The 19,349-nt window shown below is 39.1% G+C and overlaps 1 long non-coding RNA gene across 1 annotated transcript; it reads right to left on the bottom strand.

The window, feature by feature from the left end:
- Positions 1–16,404: 16,404 nt before the first annotated feature.
- LOC130726636 (uncharacterized) lies at positions 16,405–19,023 on the bottom strand. Its single transcript, XR_009014919.1, has 3 exons — positions 18,637–19,023; positions 17,770–17,887; positions 16,405–16,689 (listed from the first exon to the last, which is right to left on the bottom strand). It is a non-coding gene; the product is annotated as an uncharacterized LOC130726636 (long non-coding RNA).
- Between the last annotated feature and the right edge of the window lie 326 nt (positions 19,024–19,349).

Below are 19,349 nucleotides of genomic sequence, written 5' to 3'. Positions count from 1 at the left end.
TCACAAGTAACGAGTATTTAAACTTACATTCGTGTGCAGCATTCTTGGTTGGAGCAACATGTCCCGAAAGAGGAATGAACTCGCTGATGCTCTTGCGAAAATGGGTCTTAGGGATAGAAGTATTTTTTTTTTGTCTTGTATTTCTCCTCGCCCCGAATATTGTTCATTGAATGGAGTGCGGCTAGTCTTTGTGTTTTGATTGTTGTTTTTCAATTCCAATTCACAAAAAATGTATTGCTACAGTCGGAAGTCATAAGACCTATTTGATTGCAAAATTTGAATCAATTTTTAAAAAATATTTAAAAAAACTGTTTTCCCTTAAGAAAAAACTGTTTGAATTAGATGCTTTCCAACATTAAAAAATTGTAATATGAAAATTAATAACTGAAACAGAAAACATTTTTTAGCAGTTTTGGTATATTAGTTTTAAAAACTAAAATTAAGAGCTATTTTTTCAAAAACCGTTTTTGAAAACAAACAACTAAAGAAAACACCATGCTTGGAAAAATGGATAACGACCGGTACTAAGAAGTGTAATTGTCCTTTCAGGCTTCGAGCTTCGAGCAACCAATGAAGGGTGGAGGGTGAAGGTGATGAATGTATACCACAATCATGAGAGGTAGGAGACCTTACCTGGCCATCCATATGTCTGTCGTGAGACCCAAAATTTTAGTTATATATTTAAATAAATAAATTACTATTCATGATTAGGTTTCGATGTATCGTGAAGGAAACCTGTACGAGAGTTCAAATATGGTAATGTCTTAATGAAGGAGAAAGTTCAGGAAATGACTAAGAATAGTATTATAGTCGCTATATGTTATAGCACGAGCCTTATTCACTTATGCCTTAGGGCGAAAGCATTAGTAAATGGCTAATCTGCTCTTAAAGCATTGTAGAAACGAAATTCAAAAATCTTCAGAGAAATATAAGAATTTCTCTTATTCCTTTCCATGACAAGTGTTTCGACATGAAACCTTGGAATGTACGAACGATCGATTCCAATTCTCGGAAGTTTGCCGAAACTGAGTTCCTGATAGCTCAAGAACCTTAAAATAAACTGTTGGTGAAGACTTTTTTCTATTCAGAGCTTCAAACGAAGATTCCACACAAGTGTACCGATTTCTTTCGATGTTTCTAATCTTTCTTCAGAAGAAAGTTTTCTAATCCGACATCAACTGCAAAAAGTAACTTTTCGGGTTAAATCGTCTAATACCGTTATTGAATCGATTACCTAAATTACAAGAAACCTGTTTCGAGTTCTGGAATTCTGTCTCCAGATTCTATCTTATAATTCACAGAGGAATGCCCACGAAAAATCGGAATCGCGAAATTTTCATTTTCCGGCTTTTTCCATCTCCTATAAATAGGAGAAAAACTCAAATTTTCATTTTCCCGCGTTTTCCATCTCTTATAAATAGGAGAAAAACACAAATTTTCATTTTCCCGCGTTTTTCATCTCTTATAAATAGGAGAAAAGCTTGAGAGGAGAAGAGGGAGAGGAAGATTTTATTCATTTCTTGCCCGATCGTCACTCTATTAGTTGTTATACGTTGACATAGAGGTATGTATGCTACTTCTAACCTCTGATCGTCAATTCTGTCGCTTTTCTCTATGTTTTTCTGTGCTCAAAGTTTGGAGCTTTTTGGTAAAATTGTCCAAATAACTCTATTCTTCTTTCTAAACTTCATCCCTACCATTTATACGTCACAAATACTCCGTTAATGTTCGCCGATTCTCGCCAGATCGTCGTAGGTATTCAAAACTATGGAAAACCTCATTTTTAAACTGAGGTTCTGCTTGTTGGATCAAAAACTCTCGACTGAGTTTAGCGTCCGTAGGATTAGTCGTCATAAACATCGTTAGCAACAATCCCATCCAATTTATTTTTCAAAATTTTGACTTTGAATTTTTGAGCTAAAAATCTTGACCAAATTGTCCCTAATTCAGTTTTTTTCGAGCTTTAATTTACCCTAGTTACGACTAATTATAACCTAGGAATCAAGTTTGATCGAAGAAAAAGCATCGGAACACAATTGTGTGTCACGGTCGAGAGCACCTCCAAGGGGGGGGGGATTTCTCTTTTGCGAAAGCGCGTCGTATCGTGTTAGGTTATTGTACTATGGAGCTTATAATGCTTCGTATAAAATTAGTAATTATTGTTTGATTAGTTCTGACTTGAATTGGTTGAATTCTGTTATGTTTTGCTTAAAGGTTCGTCTGAGGAACTCTTTGAAGTTGTGAGTGAAGCGAGTGAGAAACTCTTGCTGTGTGAAGCTGGAAAACCTCGAGGTGAGGGAAACTTACCTTGCTAGCTAATGTTTTAGGCGTCGCTCAATTCAACTTGATTTATTGTTTATGCTCTTAATTGATTAAGTTGATCTGAAAAATGATTTATGTAGGCTTCGGTCGACATATGTGTATTACTTGCTTATTGCTTTGATTTTCGTTGATTGATTCACATGCTATGTGCTAAATGGTTAATCTTTGTATGTGTTGATATATATGTGCTATGATTTGTTGGATTGTGCTAACTTTGTTGTGCATATATATATATTTGTTATACGTCTGAGTGTGGGGAAATGGGAGAGTTAAGCCATATTTGAGAGAATGTTTGATGAGACAAACCGAGGTTCGGCCCTCATTGTTTTAATGCATCGAGACCTTCTCAGGGAATCATTTGGGTTGATGGGATCTTTTAAACTTATAGAATTTAGAGACGAAAGAAATGTAAATTATTTCACGAAGAAAATTCATAATACACAAAACAACATCCGAACACTTTAATTAATGATAATGACCTCAGAAGAAAGCTTAGGGCTTGGAATTAAGTTTTGGAAAATGAGAAGTGTCGCCGAGTCCAAGTTAGGGGAAACCCTGTGTGCGTAGGCACTTTGCTCGAGGAGCAAGTTGAAGGTGCGAAAAACACTAGAAAGGGGGGTTTGAATAGAGTTTTTAAACAAAAGTTTTCCCTTTTGAAGTTTTGACAAACTTAAAGATAAGAACAAGGTGCTAAAGAATATGAAGTAGAGCACACAAGTATTTTATCCTGGTTCACTTGAGATAAAAGCTCAAGCTAATCCAGTCCACCCGTGAAGGTGATTTCTTCCTTCTTCTGATGAAGGCAATCCACTAAAATCAATGAGTGTTACAACTGCACTTGCAACCTGCAAAGTGACTAACAGTACACTGATTTTCTCACTAGTATCCTCTCAAGAAGCTGATCAACCAATCCTCTCAAGACTAGCTAAACACTGAACCAAACTTGATTCAGTCCTCTCAAGATCCGACCAAACTTGGTCTCTTAAGGAACTTTACAAAGTGTTTGTGAAAGGTTTTGGGTTTACAAGAAATGCTTCTGAAAAGCTAATGGTAAACTCAGATGTTTAAGAATACTGAAGAAATATTGCTAAGAGATCGGTTAGATAGAATTCAGGAATATCAGCAAAGTTTCTTAGCTTCTTTCTTCTATCATAAGTCCTTATATACTCCAAGGCATTTGATGTAGCCGTTGCTAGAGTTTTGTCCGTTAGAGTGGAAATCTTGTAATATCAGACTGCTAGACTGAACAAGGTAGGTGGCGGGCAGGCTATGACTGTACAATGTGTACTATGACAGCGACCTGTCCTTTCACCAGCTGACTTCTGATCTGGTGTGCTTCAGATGGACGTTGGTGAAGCTTCTGATCAGTGTCAGACGGAAGCTTGGATCCTCTGACCTTGCAACTTCTGCTTCTGGACATGTTCCTCAGAACTTCTGAACGCCAGAGCTAGAATAGCTTGGGTCTTCAGAGCCAACTTCTTGCAGGTCTTCAGAACTTGAGTCTTCTTCTTCAGGACTGTTCGTTCTGGAACATCTGGTCTTCAGAACTTCTGAAGGATTTTCCACTGTTCTGAGCGAACATGGTAAGCTTTTAGAACTCTCTTATGGTTACCCTTGGGTCTTTATCTTCTGATTGAATAAGCTTGGGTCAAAATCAGAACCTGTTTGTCACAACTAAAAGAGACAAACGTTAGAGTACCATAATTGTTCATCCTCAAAAACCTTAATTGTAATCATCAAAATATAGAGATGCAACCACTGATCAAATCTTGATCTTGCAATCTCCCCCTTTTTGATGATGACAAAACAAGTATTTTGATGAACAATTCTAAGTCAATAAACTGAATACACAAGAGAGAAGAGATCAGAGTATAAACTTATCCTTGTGTAACGATTTATGTTGCTCCTTCTGAATCTAGGATTGCACCTGATTCTGAGCTGGGGTCTCCCCCTGACTCCCCCTGAATCTATGACTTGATGAAATGATGAAGAGTCTAGATTCGGAGTCTTGTGATGTGATCGGAAGATACTCATAGAAGAATGTATGCTCATCAGAAATTGATGGTTCAGAACTTGCGTAGATCACATGGAAACGTAGAGTATTGTCCAGGAGGCGTCAGAGGCATATTTGTTCAGAAAATTGAACAAAATGTATTCCTTGTTTAGGACGCTTGGCAATATCTATGTGTTATAAGTATTTGATACTTATATAAATAGAATTAAAATTTTATCAAAAACCAATTTATGTACTCTCCAGTTTTGTCATAAGCAAAAAGAGTGAAAAACAATAACAATAACAACAGAGGATAAACGCAGATAACACGCATGTTATTATTAATGAACGGAAATGAGTACAGAGGATAGAGAAAACTAGAAGAACAGTTCCTAGACACATAAGAAGGCACGAGATTTCTTTATAGAAAGGAGTTGAAGGTGCAAAGGACGAATGTCCTGATCAATGGAAGCTATCTGGGCAGCCAGTTCTTCCTTCAGAGTCTCACTCTCATGGATGACAGAAGAGGAGGCAGCAGCTTGAAGCACTTCACCATCTTCTTCTTGATCTTCTCGTTCTCTCTTTTCATGTTCAATGAGCAGACAAATGCTTTTGAATTGAACTTCAAGATCCTTCCAGCGAGAGGCCAGACGAAGGAGTTCTTTCAGAACTTCCTGAAGAGTGTGCAGACAGTGGGTCTGAAACGATGTCAGCCAACAGTCCAAAAGATTCTCAATCATCCCAAGAGGTTGAGAGATTTGAGAGAGAGAGAGAGAGAGAGAGAGAGAGAGAGAGAGAGAGAGAGATTAACACTCCAGGGAAAGACTTGGTCAGATACAAAAGCCTTGAGTTCAGAGATTAATTCAACAGAAGACATTTTTGGTTTGAGAAGAGAAAGGAATGAATTGAGTTGAGTTGAATTGAATTGAGTTGTGATGGAGAAGAAGGAAAACAACAGATTATAAAGGAGAGAAGTAACAGAAAAATATGCATAAAACTCATAGAACATAAATGCATGTGAGTTACTAAGAGATGTGGACGGTGCATTGAATAAATAGTAGCAGAAACACATAAGAAAGTAGAACAAGTCAAACATAGAATAAATTCACAGACAAATAAAGTGAATAAATATGCATGAAGGATAGGTGAGAGGGGTTCAAGGCTTTGATGAGGAGGGTAGATTCTCAATCAGATACTTCATCATAGACTCCATTCTGCTTGAAGATTCCTGAATCTGCTGACTCTGTTCACTCTGAATGATGCCTTGATGCTCAACCATCTGAAACAGTCTCTGCTGATCATCATGTATCCTATCAATTCTGGCAGTCAGGAGGGCAACTTCCGGATGTGGAGCTGGTTCTGGAGCTTGAACAAGAGTAGGAACTTCTGCATCTGATGAAACTCCAGCAACAACTTGAATTAGTACTTGCATCTCAACTTCATCAACCTCTGCAGTCTCATGAATGACTATCTCTTCAGTACAGTCGTCTGCAACCTCTGCTAGAGTCATCTCAGCATCTTCTGAGGTACGTTCAGAGACAACATGTGTTCTGGCAGCCATTTCTCTTCTCATGGGTTCACAAACCTTATGTAACACCCTTTGCCTCTGCTCATAAGCTCTCTCTGAGGCATCATGAACTCTCAGACGCTTCTCTCTGCTAAGCTGCTTCTCAAACTCATAAGCCCTACTTTCTGACCATCTTCCGAATGCAGACCACAGACCATCAACCAAAGATGCATCAAATTGATTATCAGTTACCTGATATAGCCACTGCAGTCTTCTGGTTGCTTCTTCAGAGAACTCCTGAATGAGTTGAATAAGACTTTGTGGTCTGAAGGAGGGTGCCAATGTCATGATTGGCTGAGAAGATTTGGTTGCATTAGAGCTTGAAGCATTAGAACTCTTTGTTCTAATTTGTCCTGAAGGAGCTGATTCACTCACATGAACCTTCTCTAGTCCTGAATGATCTGATTCATCCATATGCTCAAGTTCAGGAATGGTCTCTTGTCTTTGTCTGGATGTAGCTGTCTTCTCATGCGAGGTGAAACTCAGATCTCTTGAGTTTACCGTGGAATAGTGAGACAAGGACACATAAGAGGACTCAGCAGCAGCATCTGGGAACACATCTTCAAAATAGGAGGCTACCTGCTGGATAGGTTGCACATTGAAGGGAGGTTCTAGAATCTGAACATCATCATCTTCTTTGTCTTCCACCGCAGGAATCTCACCAGATTCAGTTATTAGAAGAGTTATTGAGGTGGATTGAGGCTTGGGTGAGAATTGTTGAATCAAGGTTTTCAAGGTTGCCTCACTCTGAGCAATACCCTTAATGAAGAAATTGATGATAGGTACAGACTCAGTTGTGGTGGATGTGGAGGAGGTTCGGATTGGGATGGATGAAATGGAAGTGGTAGCAGTTTGGATGTTTGAGTGGGGGGCTTGTGTTTCAGCTTGAGAAATGGCTTGTGTGTGATGTTCTGTTTGAGGTGGAACTGTCTGGGTTGAGGAAGGTAGGAAAGTAGATATAGGCACATGTTGTTCAGGAATAATTACTGAAGCAGAATCTAAGTTAATGCTTTCAGTACTTGCCTTACTTGGACTTCTGAGGGTGATTGATCTTGTGAGTTAGGTTGTTCTTGCAGGATCAGAAGCAATCTTTGATCTCCTTTCCCTTCGTTCCTCTAAAGCATTTTCAGATGCTTGCTTTGGTTCTGGCCCCTTCTTCTGAAGTGGACCCTTCAGAGACAGTTTCTTCCTCTTGGCTATGAGCGCTTCATCAGAATCCGTGGATTCTTTAGCTTCTGGAGATTCCTTTATAACTTGAAGCACATTACCAATGATCTCACAATCATCTTGCTCAACTTCTTCCTCAACTTGAATTGCTTGAATTCTTTGCCTCTTGGCCAGAGGGACATCATCATCTTCAGTTTCTTCACCAGAAGATTCTTCCTCTTCTTAAGTTCCAATGGATGAAGCCATAGAGCTCTCAGAGCTATCAGACTGAGATTTTTTAGGTGATTGCACTGAAGTTCTTTTAGGAGGACGTTCTGGAATTGGTTCCCTAATGACCACTGATTTTGATGCAGCTTTCATCTTTTTCGTTTCCTCTATCAGAATCCCTTTGCCCTTAGGATCTGAAGGCTTGCTGCTTGTTGCTCTCTTGGATTTTCTTGTTACTATCTCAGGAGGACTGTCAGGAAGGTTTTTGACGAATTCCTCAAGAGTGATTGGATCTCCTTCACATCTGAGCATTCTCACATATTCCAGAATGTTGGCTGGATTATACTTCTTAGACCAGAGAGGAAAGCCATCAACAGGGTAGTTCTTCTGACGAACCTCTTCAGATGTGTCTTCTTCAGGTTCAACTTGAACTTTCTCAATGATCTGCATTCTCTTCAACTTAGTCCTATTGAGAGCATCTCCAATGGACATAGCCAGATCATCATGAAGGCCTAAGTCAGATAGAGTCTTGACCAGTTTGTTTTGAGTGAAGATATCTGAGAGCAGCCTGCCATAGGGAATGTAGGAGATAGACCTCTTGGTCTCAATTGCAGTAGTCCTTGACTTCTCAACACATTCTTTCAGATAATTGAAGAGCAGAAATGGCAGACACACAGGCTCGCCTCTAGAAATATAGTACATGATTACCTTCTGATTTGCATTGAGGTAATCAGTTCCTCCTGTTCTGGGGTGAATGCAATACATGAAAATCTTCTGCTATATCTTCATCTTTGGCTTCAATTCCTTTATGGCATACTTGGTCCTCTCCAGAGACCAATTGTCATAAATAGCCTTATTGACTAAGTTCCTCATGCCAGGAACATTAGCATCCACATTCTTGATTCTTTTCCCTTATTGAAACTCCATTCCCAACAACTTTGCAATGGATTCTTCAGAAATGACAATCTTCCTATCCAGTACATGAGAAACGACGTAGTAGTCGTTGCAAACTGCATTCTTCCAGAATTCCACAACCAATTTGTAGTAAATAGGACCACAGAGTCGATTGAAATAGCCAGACCAACCTTGCAGATCGACTTGATCCCTGATGTCAAACCCATGTTCAGCCAGGTTGTCGAAGTCCACTGTTGCTTCGTTGCACACAACCAGTTCTTCAATCTTCTTGACGCAGGTGACCGCATTGGCCGCATTCAGAATTTGCTAAACTTCTTCAAATCTTTGCGTTTCTTGCTCTTCGGCAGTTAGTTTGGAGGAAGCAGTAACATTTGTCTTTGATTTCCTTGATTTGCCCATGATTCTCAGGTATGCGAGGTTTAGGGTTCAGAGAGAAAGGAAATATTGGAGGGAGAAGAGTGAATGAAATGCAATGCACACAAGGAGTTTGAAAACCGTTTAATTGAGTGTGTGGATTAGATCGTGTGAGAGATCGTGTGTATAGTGGGTTAAATAGTAACCGTTGAGATTTTAAAGAGCATAAAGCAAAAAGCAAGATCAACGGTTAGTAAAATATTTAGTCAGAAAATAGCATAGTGGAGGAGAGTAGGTACCATCATCATAGCAGATACACCACGCGACACAAGGAACTATGTCACAAAAGAAGTGACACGTGTATTGTTGTCTACCACAGAAGTTTAACCAGTGGGTTAAGTGCATTCTGATCGAGTACCTTCTGAATATGTAACATCTGATGACTTCAGAAGCACCATGGTCAGAGGTTCTGAAAATACCTTACTCTGGATAAAAATCCATGTTCAGGTTTTCAAGAATAAATAAAAACCTATCTTCTGCTAAGGGCTTAGTGAAGATATCTTCCCATTGATGGTCAGTATCAACATACTCTAATGATAGAGTGCCTTTATGAACATGATCTCGAACATAATGATATTTTACCTCTATGTGCTTTGCTCTTGAGTGTAGAATGGGATTTTTGCTGAGAGAGATAGCAGTTGTGTTGTCACAGAAGATTGGAATCTTCTTCAGAAACAAACCATAGTCCTCCAAATGATTCTTCATCCATATGGTTTGTGTACAGCAAGTGGCAGTTGAGACATATTCTGCCTCTGCAGTTGATAAAGCAATTGTGTTATGTTTCTTGCTTGACCAGGTGACAAGATTTGCTCCAAGGAAATGACAGCTTCCTGAGGTGCTTTTCCTTTCCACTTTGTCTCCAGCAAAGTCAGCATCACAAAAACCTGAAAGTGTATACTCTAATGTTTTTCTATACATCAAGCCAAGGTTAGTGGTTCCTTTCAGATATTTGAGGATCCTCTTAACATATGTTAAGTGAGTCTCTCTAGGATCTGATTGAAATCTAGCACAGAGATGCACACTAAACAATATATCAGGTCTGGAAGCTGTTAAGTAAAGAAGACAGCCTATCATTCCACGATAGAGCTTCTGACAAACCTTAGAGGAAACTTCCTCTTTTCCAAGAATGCATGTTGGATGCATTGGAGTCTTAGAGATGTTGCAGTCACTCATGTTGAATTTCTTCAGAAGTTCCAAGGTGTACTTCTTCTGATGGATATAAGTGACTCCTGGTCGTTGATAAATCTGAATTCGCAGGAAGTACTTGAGCTCTCCCATCATGCTCATCTCAAATTCAGCCTGCATCATCTTAGAGAATTCCTTGCAAAGGAAGGGATTAGCAGAACCAAATATGATGTCATCAACATAAATCTGAACTATAAGAATATCATCCTTATAGGTTCTGCAGAAAAGAGTATTGTCACCTTTACCCCTTACAAACTCATTCTTTAGAAGGAAGGAGCTAAGCCTTTCATACCAAGCTCTAGGAGCTTGTTTCAGTCCATAGAGCGACTTCTTGAGCTTGTAGACATGCTCTGGATGCTTGTCATCTTCGAAGGCAGGAGGTTGCTTGACATACACTTCCTCTGAAATGTAGCCATTGAGGAAGGCACTCTTGACATCCATTTGATGAAGAATGATGTTGTGATTTACTGAGAATGAAATCAATAGCCTTATAGCTTCAAGCCTTGCCACAGGAGCAAAGGTCTCAGTGTAATCAATCCCCTCTTGTTGACTGTAGCCTTGAGCCACCAGTCTTGCTTTGTTTCTCGTGACTTCTCCCTTTTCATTCAGCTTGTTTCTGAATACCCACTTGGTTCCTATGACATGGAAACCTTTGGGTTTAGGCATTAAGGACCAGACATCATTTTTGGTGAACTGATCTAGCTCTTCTTGCATTGCCAGAATCCAGCCTTTATCTTCAAGAGCTTCATCAACTGATTTGGGCTCAATGAGAGATACAAGTCCCTTCAGAATCAGAAGAATCTCTTCTGAAGGTTTGAGCATGGACCTAGTTCTGACAGGAGCATCTTTATTTCCAATAATCAGTTCTTCTGGATGAGAAGCAACTATTCTCTTCTTCTTCTGAAGTTGATCAGAAGTTGTTGGAGCATCTTCTGATGTTTCTGCCTCTGGAGCAACATCCTCTAGGCTGTCCTTTGGTTGATTAGCTTCTGATGGATCAATGCTGAGATCTGCAAATCTTTCAAACAGCTTTGACTTTTCTGAGCCAAGCTTGTCATCAAATCTAATTTGGATAGATTCCTCAACAGTTTGATGGACAATATTATAAATTCTAAAATCTTTTGATCTTTCAGAATAACCAAGAAAATAACATTTTAAAGATTTAGAATCAAATTTACCCAATTGCTCCTTTGTGTTGAGCATGTAGCAAGTACTCCCAAAGGGGTGGAAGTAAGAGATATCAGGTTGTCTTCCTTTGCACAGCTCATAAGGAGTCTTCTCCAGAATTGGTCTGATGGAGATTCTGTTCTGGATATAGCATGCAGTGTTGATTGCTTCTGCCCAGAAGTGCTTGGCCATACTTGATTCTTGCATCATGGTGCGAGCCATCTCCTGAAGAGTTTTGTTCTTTCTTTCAACAACTCCATTTTGTTGAGGAGTGCGAGGACAGGACAAGTTGTGAGAGATCCCTTGAGAGATGAACAATTCTTCAAAGGCTTTGTTCTCAAATTCTCCACCATGATCACTTCTGACAGTAATCACTGAAGTTTGGAACTCCTTCTGAACTTGGGTAATGAAATTGGTGAACATAGTGTGTGTTTCATCCTTGTGCCTTAAGAACTTTACCCATGTCCATCTGCTGTAGTCATCTACAATGACTAACCCATACTTCTTTCCTCCAATGGATTCAGTTTTCACTGGTCCAAAGAGATCAATGTGAAGTAGCTCAAGAGGTCTTGTTGTAGATACCACATTTTTTGCTTTAAAAGGCTTCTTGGTGAATTTTCCCTTCTGACAAGCTTCACATAGAGCCTCTGATGAGAACTTCAGACGAGGCAATCCTCTGACGAGGTTTAGCTTGCTTAGTTGAGAGATCTTTCTAAGGCTGGCATGCCCTAGACGTCTGTGCCAAACCCATTGCTCATCATTAACGGACATGAGACATTTGACCTTCTGAGATAGTAGTTCAGAAGAATTGATTTTGTAAATGTTATTTCTTCTCTTCCCAGAAAAGAGAACAGATTCATCTGTTTGACTGACAGATTTACAGCCGGTTTGATTGAAGATCACATCATAACCTTTGTCAGCTATTTGGCTTATGGAGAGCAAGTTATGTATTAATCCATCCACCAGAAGTACATCATTAATGACTGGAATTTTTCCATCTCCTATGGAACCTTTTCCAATGATCTTTCCCTTCTGGTTTCCTCCAAAGCCAACGTCTCCTTCTGACTTAAGCGGTATCAGTTCTTGGAATATAGACCTTATGCCCGTCATGTGTCGCGAGCATCCACTGTCCAGGTACCATGACAGGTGTCTTAACTGAGCTGCATAAGATATCTGCAACAGGAATAATTTTTGTCTTAGGTACCCATATCTTGGGTCCTTTCTTGTTAGTTTTCCCATAAGTTCTTAGAACTTTGGGTGCAACAGGAAGATAGTACAAGGAAACTTGATTATAATATTTAGACATGTCAAGTTTTAATTTCCCTTTTGGTTTTACCACCTTGGGTGTAACCTTTTCTGGAATGACAGTACCAGCGGGAACAAAATGCTTATGCAAAGGTTCGCGTTTGGGCTCAAATGGCTCACTTCTCATAGGTTGGGAGTAGCCAAGACCACTGTTCCCATTTCTGCTTATGCCATAGATCATTGAGGCCATAAGACTTCTGTCTATGCCTTTGGCTAGGAACCTTTGAAACGCTTTCTCATATAGAGTTTCATGTTTAATATCAGATGATGCAAGTTGATCTTCTAGCATGGCATTTTTAGCACGAAGAACATAGTTGTCATTTTTAAGAGAATAGTTCTCTTCAATGAGTCCAGAGACTGACTTCTCATGAACTTCTGATGAACTAGTTTTAACAGCATATTTTCTTTTAAGCTCTTTATGTTTATTTAACAACACATCATGTTTCTCCATTATTTCAAATAATGCAGTTCTTAGCTCAGATGGAGAAAAATTAGAGAATACCTCATCGTCATTCTCAGAGTCTGAGTCATCTTCTGAAGCTCTCATATCATCCTATGCTTCAGCATCTCTGCTAGTGGTAGCCATCAGAGCTTCCACAGCTTCATCTTCTTCTGTCTCAGCTTCATCAGAGTCAGTCGCATCAAATGTCACAAGAGCTTTCTTCTTGAACACTTTTCTTAGTCTCTTGTCCTTCTTTAGCTTGGGACAGTCACTCTTGTAGTGCCCAGATTCCTTGCACTCGAAGCAGGTGACTTCCTTCCCAGAGGACTTCTTTTGATCAGATGAAGATTCAAATCTTCCCTTACTTTTCTTCAGTCCTTTGCTCTTGCTTTGTCTGTTCTTCCAGAGCTTGCTCAATCTCTTTGTGAAAAGAGTAGCTCTTCATCACCAGAAGCATCTGATACTTCTTCAGAGGAATCTTCCTCTTCTGCCTGGTAGGCTTTCGCCTTGTCAGATTTTGACTTAAGAGCAATAGATTTGTCTTTCCTTTGAGGCTTGTGCTCTTTGAGTTCAATCTCATGGCTTCTGAGATGACTCACAAGCTCTTCTAGCTTCAAGGAGTTCAGATTCCTGAAAAGTTTCAGTGCAGTGACAAAAGTCATCCACTCCTTAGGCAAACTTCTGATGATCTTTTTGACATGATCACCAGTTGAGTAGCTCTTGTTCAGCACTCTGATCCCAGCAATCAGAGTTTGAAACCTTGAGTACATCTCCTCAACGGTTTCACCAGATTCCATCTTAAACTGCTCATATTGTTTTATGAGAGCAAGAGCCTTAGTCTCCTTAACTTCTTCATTTCCTTCGTGCGTCATGACCAAGGAGTCATAGATGGATTTTGTTGTTTCTTTGTCAGAGATCTTCTCATATTCAATATATGATATTGAACTGAACAACATGGACTTCGCCTTGTGATGATCCTTGAAACGCTTCTTCTGAGCGTCAGTCATTTCAGTACGGGGATCTTCACTCCTGAAGCATCTACTGGATCAGTATAGCCTTCCATGACCATATCCCAGAGATCTGGGTCAGTGCCAAGGAAATAACTTTCGATTCTATCTTTCCAGTACTCAAACTTTTCACCATCAAAGACTGGTGCTCTGAGTTGGTTGTTGTTGTTGTTGTTGTCAGCGGAAGTATTGGCTTGGGCCATCGTTGTTTTTCACACTAGGTTCTGGATCACTGATCACTGTTAAGTGTATAAATCAGAACCGGAGCTCTGATGCCAATTGAAGGTGCGAAAAAAACTAGAAAGGGGGGTTTGAATAGAGTTTTTAAACAAAAGTTTTCCCTTTTGAAGTTTTGACAAACTTAAAGATAAGAACTAGGTGCTAAAGAATATGAAGTAGAGCACACAAGTATTTTATCCTTGTTCACTTGAGATAAAAGCTCAAGCTAATCCAGTCCACTCGTGATGGTGATTTCTTCCTTCTTCTAATGAAGGCAATCCACTAAAATCAATGAGTGTTACAACTGCACTTGCAACCTGCAAAGTGACTAACAGTACACTGATTTTCTCACTAGTATCCTCTCAAGAAGCTGATCAACCGATCCTCTCCAGATTAGTTAAACACTGAACCAAACTTGATTCAGTCCTCTCAAGATCCGACCAAACTTGGTCTCTTAAGGAACTTTACAAAGTGTTTGTGAAAGGTTTTGGGTATACAAGAAATGCTTCTGAAAAGCTAATGCTAAACTCAGATGTTTAAGAATACTGAAGAAATATTGCTAAGAGATCGGTTAGAATGAATTCAGGAATATCAGCAAAGTTTCTTAGCTTCTTTCTTCTATCTTCAGTCCTTATATACTCCAAGGCATTTGATGTAGCCGTTGCTAGGGTTTTGTCCGTTGGAGTGGCAATCTTGTAATATCAGACTGCTAGACTGAACGAGGTAGGTGGCGGGCAGGCTATGACTGTACAATGTGTACTATGACAACGACCTATCCTTTCACCAGCTGACTTCTGATCTGGTGTGCTTCAGATGGACGTTGGTGAAGCTTCTGATCAGTGTCAGACGGAAGCTTGGATCCTCTGACCTTGCAACTTCTGCTTCTGGACATGTTCCTCAAAACTTCTGAACGCCAGAGCTAGAATAGCTTGGGTCTTCAGAGCCAACTTCTTGCAGATCTTCAGAACTTGAGTCTTCTTCTTCAGGACCGTTCCTTCTAGAACATCTGGTCTTCAGAACTTCTGACTTCGGTTCTTCAGTACCTCTTGAGAGCTTCTATCTTCACAACTTCTGAAGGATTTGCCACTGTTCTGAGCGAACATGGTAAGCTTTTAGAACTCTCTTATGGTTACCCTTGGGTCTTTATCTTCTGATTGAATAAGCTTGGGTCAGAATCAGAACATGTTTGTCACAACTAAAAGAGACAAACGTTAGAGTACCATAATTGTTCATCCTCAAAAACCTTAATTGTAATCATCAAAATATAGAGATGCAACCACTGATCAAATCTTGATCTTACACAAGTTTGTTGTTTGGCTATCTAAAAGATAAGTCAGGAAAACTATAAGTTTCCGAGTACGCTGGTACTATTTTGCTCGATGAGCAGTTTGTTGTTTGGTTATCTAAAGGATAAGACGGGAAACTATAAGTTTCCGAGTACTTTGATACTCTTTCGCTCGCTGAGAAGTTTTTGACCATCGAAATTGGATGTGTCACATGACTCGAGAAGTCACCAAGAGTGATTGCACTCTTTTTATAATTACTTGTCGTTTGTCGCAGAATCGACATTTACCTTAGGGTATTTTTAGAGAGAATATGTTAGTTAGAACACCTGACGATGTGACAGATGAGGTCGTACATTGGTTGGCTAATCATACTGCATCATTCATACATTTTGAGGTTCATACACGGTGGGATGCCGCACCTCGGTGAATCCTAAAATGGTCATAAGACCCGAGTTTTCACATAAGAACACTGCGTGTGGTTCTTAGTAGCAGACCTGCAGGTTACGACTGATCTGACTACATTTTTTTTGGTGTAAGAGACGCCCGAGCGGAAATGGTTAAACACAAGGCCAGTGTTAGGACTGACTCGTTGGTGTCCATCCTTTCTGGAGCATTTCTTGCAGCATGACATGCATTTCATCATACATTTCTAACTTATTGGCTTGATGTCGTTGGATATCGTTTTGTTTCTTAATAACTGATTTAGTCGTCATTTATCGTTTATTGTTGTTTCATTTGAAGTCATGATATTTACATGCTATTGTAAGCTTATTGAACCTAAGTATCTATCCTCGTATACTCTACTTATTGCGTGCACTATGTGTACTATCTATCTATTCCGTGAGTTGACCCTCGCGCTTGCCTTGTTTGTCTACTTGTGTTTGGGCGGTTGTACGTCTACTGTCAGATGTCGACGACCGATTGGTTCGAGCTGGTTCACCCTTCGAGGGGAACCCGATATGAGATGATCGATCGGGATTCCCATGCCACGTGGGTGACCGATCCCGCCAGTCACCGGGCTATATACATGGGGAGGATCATGGAGGATCAGATTGACGAATTTGGGAGATTGACCAAGGGTTTGTTGCGATGTTACTCAGTGTGTTCAACTTGCCACCCATTGTTCACTGTGGTCCCTGTAACGCCCCGAATTTCGGGTGTCACTTTAGTAACCTATTAAAGTAAATATGCAATATTTTCCAAAAGAATGTATAAACACGAGTATATTTTTTTTTTCAAATGTATTTCCAAAACATGTCATGCATACTCCCAACTACAAAGGGATTTACATCAAGCCTTGAACAAGGTGAGTACCCGAAACCCCAAATATAAATTTCTAAAATCGTTAGGCAAGCTTAAACCAATAATGGTTAGCTCTCTAATTCAAGGCTCTAACTCTACACCCGACTCTATTCTTCAAGTCTTCCACAATTCTTTAAGTTCTCCTCTCCGACTCGTACGAAGGTCAAGCTCCATTGAAGATTCTTCATCGCCTAGTAGCGTTAAGCGCCCAAACAACAAGTAGCAAACAGAAAGGGTTAACTCCATGCAATTACCACGTATAAAAGGGAAAAGCATGCTATCCAAGTTTAAGTGCGTAACATGACACATAAGCTAGCAAGTTAATTCAAGATAGATAACGACATATATCCAAAAACCTAAATTTAATTAAGATATCAACAACATAGATTTAAATCAGATATCAACAAAATCAACAACATAAAATCAAACCAGATATCCACAACCTGAACAATATAAATCAAATCAGATATAAACAATTCTCAACAATACAACATCAATTCAGATATCAACAACTTCAACAATATAACCTCAAATCAGATATCCACAACCTTAACAATATAAATCAAATCAAATCACATCAATATATAAGTGCTCTGTAGTACAACTATGTGCTACTACCAAGACAGGTCAAATAAAAAAAACGTCTCGCAAGACGGGACAGTCACGTGGAACGAAAATCACTGATCTGCCACTTAATAACGCCACGAAGGCCACACAGTACGCCACGAAGGCCACACAGTCGGTCAAATCAAAAGCGTCTCGCAAGACAGGACAATCACGTGGAACGAAAACCACTGATCTGCCACTTAATAACGTCACGAAGGCCACACAGTACGCCACAAAGGCCACACAGTCGGTCCAACAACGCATATGCACAAATATCAACAATTTCAAATCTAATAATCAAGACAAAGTAACCCTATGTTACTCTTAATATCAACAAGCATACATCGATTCAGTTCCATATCCGCACAAACACATCAAGCTCTATTGAGCGATGAATCAATAATTCAGTGCTGGAAAACATAACCCTGTCATATCAACTAGAAAGCGGTAATGACATAAATCAGTAAACAGCCGAAGCCTCTCAGAAAATGAAGACACACGTCTCAATAAGTTCACTCGGCCGAAGCCTCCAGAAAACAATTTCCCAGTTCAACACAACAGTCATAATCAAATGCCAATCAATTTAAACACCTTCATCTCAAACGCATGCAATGCAATAAAAGCATGCAAGACTCAAAGACGCGCTAAAACTGAGTTACCCTTACCTTAGTCAATTTCTTTCCTAAACTGCAACTCTAATCCAAACACATCCTTGCTTTCCCGTGTCAGCTCGCTTCTTTTTGTCCTTTGGCTTCGTCGCCAAGCGCTTCCGTTACTTGTACCCTTCATAAGTACATATGCTAAACTTTAGCCTCTAAGGTCATATCTAAAGTTCCAAAATAAGTTTAGCTAATCATTCTAACTCACTTAGGTTAATGCATATGCTTTATGTTTCAAGGACTAAAGTCCAAAGAGAAGATACTTGTGAGTTTTAAAGAAAGATCCTTAAGAAAACCCATTTTGCAAACCAATCCTCAAAATTTAATAAATTTATCAAACAAACCCCAAGCTTTTAAAACTCAAGTTTAACTAAAAACTTCTAAACATATTGTGTTTTAGTCCTAAGGTTTTCCCATAATAAACTTTTAGTCCTCAAACTTAACTTATGATTTTCACTAAACAAAAACAAGTTTCAGAATTGATTTTCGAAACCCAAAACACATGTCATAGGCTCGGCCACGTCTACATAAATATGTATAAATTTTCCTTTTTCTCCAAATCACTTCCAAAGCCATTTTTAACATTTAAAAACAATTAATCAAGGCTTAAATTAAAATTTTTAAAACCCCAAAATCACTTAACTAAAAAAAACAACTTTTTAGAAAACTAATTGGTGAAATCTATAAATCCGGTGATGGGGAATAACATTTGTAAAAGCACTTTGAAAAAAGCTCTAATTGAAAATTTTACAAAGACAAGAACTCAACATTTTTTGAAATAAAAATCATAGTTTAATGAATCATTTCCATAGTCATAACTTTAATGAAAACACTATGTGTGAAAACTAAAAGAATAAAGAAGAGATTATTTACCATATAAGTGCACAGAGATTATGGTTACTGTGGCTGTCCAAGGGAGCTACGTGAGGAAGAAGGACAGAGGGTTGTGGTGCGTTTGGCCAGCCATGGAGAAAAGAAAAGTAATGAAGAAGAAGAAAGGATAAGAAAAACGTGATTTGTAGAAGAAGTGTGCGTGGACTGCCAAGGGAAAGAAAGATGACGGTGATGCTTGCTGCCAAGAAGAGACAAAAACGAAGAAGAATGGTGATGTTGGTGGTGAGAAGAGAGAATGGGTCGAGAGGTGAGGGGATTGGGATTATGTTGTGCCAAAATGTGATGATAATAATCATTCAGATATGTAAAGGAAAGGATAGAGAAGAAGCAGATAAGAACGTGACGAGGATAGATAGAAAATATCTGAATTCAAAATATCCTATGGGTTGCTTTTCCATTAAATTGAGAGAAATGAGTGGAGGTGGGTCTGCGTTTTTGTACTGCCTGAGGAAGAAAAATGTGGAGAGTATAAAGAAAGCAAAAACATGTGGTGAAAATGAATGGATTGGTCAACAGGTATCACGTGGAGCAAGGATGGCTAATCAAGAGAGATATTTTTCAATAGATATTTTTAAAATTGGGTACGAATTGATTTAGACACTGGAAGATTTAACTCATAGAGTTAAGAGAAAAATATAAAGATGATATATTACTATATCAAAAATTATGGAAAGCTTTATAAAATATAATTT

The sequence above is a fragment of the Lotus japonicus genome, chromosome 6, assembly GCF_012489685.1.
Source record: "Lotus japonicus ecotype B-129 chromosome 6, LjGifu_v1.2".
Lineage (NCBI taxonomy): Eukaryota > Viridiplantae > Streptophyta > Magnoliopsida > Fabales > Fabaceae > Lotus > Lotus japonicus.
The sequence above is the reverse complement of the archived record's forward strand: the minus strand, read 5'-3'. Positions and strand labels throughout refer to the sequence as shown.